General features: G+C 33.5%; 1 protein-coding gene and 1 long non-coding RNA gene across 2 annotated transcripts in view; one reads left to right on the top strand and one right to left on the bottom strand.

Moving 5' to 3' along the window:
- LOC106880636 (uncharacterized) overlaps positions 1 to 1,319 on the bottom strand; it is a 4,921-nt gene extending 3,602 nt beyond the window's left edge. Inside the window, exon 1 of the long non-coding RNA XR_001410766.2 lies at positions 798 to 1,319. This is a non-coding gene — a long non-coding RNA (uncharacterized LOC106880636). The remainder of the gene's footprint in view (positions 1 to 797) is intronic.
- LOC106880635 (glyceraldehyde-3-phosphate dehydrogenase) overlaps positions 1 to 1,515 on the top strand; it is a 39,115-nt gene that overhangs the window by 1,540 nt on the left and 36,060 nt on the right. The gene's annotated exons all lie outside the window — the stretch shown is intronic.

The following is a 1,515-nucleotide window of genomic DNA, read 5'->3' as shown; positions in this document are numbered from 1 at the left end:
ATATATATGTATACATGTATATACATATATATATATACATGTATATATATATGTATACATGTATATACATATATATATATACATGTATATATATATGTATACATGTATATACATATATATATATACATGTATATATATATGTATACATGTATATACATACATATATATATATATATATATGTATACATGTATATACATACATGTATATGGGCGGAGGTAAAGAATACTTGCACCACCCGTTTTCGGCGTAACAAAAACCCTAACCCTCACCCCCCTGGTGTACGTATTCTTTACTTTCGCCCATACATGTATATATATATATATATATATATATATATATATATATATATATATATATGTATATATATAATCTTATTTTAAAGCTGCAGGAGATTTTAAAGAAAATTTTGACGTTCAACTTATATCGTCTCCGGAGGGCAATGAGGCCAATTCGAAAAGGAGTCGATGAAGGAGGAGGATCTGTACATTGTCGTTTGACTTGTTAAGAATTGGATGCTCAAATCTCCCTCAAATCACATCCTATTGTCTTGAAAAAAAATACGATGGACACTCCGTAAATATATAAACACCGGTATGCTTATGATTGGAACACTAGATCATTGCTCTGCTTGATGAAGGATGGCCTGGGGCTAACCGACAACGGCAGGTCTTGAACTCGGATTGGAGAGGAGCAAAAACTATATACACTGATAATGGATTTTGTTTGGCATTCGATTGTCTCAGCCACTTCAAATATATTGGTCATGGACATTATAAAAGTCAAAATTTAAACGAACCCCATTTCTGTCTAATTCCAAGATGTCCTTTAGCCATTTCAGATTCTAAAATGAAATTTGCGATCTGTCTTAGACAATTTTGACAACTCGTCAGAACATTTGTCATAACAAATGCCCATATTTGTTTACAGACATTTAGTTAGCTCTTGTCTCTTACGTTCTGGGTTCTATGAAGCTCTCCTTTCATAAGCCCCAAGTTTTTCCGGTGGTTGACACAAATTGAGAATGTATATCGTATATGAATGGATGCCAGGGAAACACGTCCTGTTCATCATACGTGAAACACGGGAAAGACAAAGGGTTAACTTAAAAAATAATAATAATTGCGGGTAGGTTTCGGGGGCGGAGGTAAAGAATACGCATGCCACCCGTTTTCGGCGTAACCCTAACCCTAAACGCCGAGAACGGGGTGGTGTCCGTATTCTTTACCTTTGCCCTTTTCGAGGTTACGATTCGTGGGGTTGCTACCGAAACAATTACATCAAGGAATAGACATCACGGTTATTTAAAACTCAAATACATTCCATTATCTTCACCTCTTTGCTTTATTTTGTAATAATTATTGTTCGCAGTCTCATTATGACGAAACTTCACTTTATAGTGCATGTATGCAATGTATATGTGCATATTAGTATCTATCTTTTATATATATATATATATATATATATAAATATATATAAATATATAGTATTAGGGAAAAGAACCAAGGTTTATGAAC

The sequence above is a fragment of the Octopus bimaculoides genome, chromosome 9, assembly GCF_001194135.2.
Source record: "Octopus bimaculoides isolate UCB-OBI-ISO-001 chromosome 9, ASM119413v2, whole genome shotgun sequence".
Lineage (NCBI taxonomy): Eukaryota > Metazoa > Mollusca > Cephalopoda > Octopoda > Octopodidae > Octopus > Octopus bimaculoides.
This window is presented reverse-complemented; position numbering and strand designations above follow the sequence as displayed.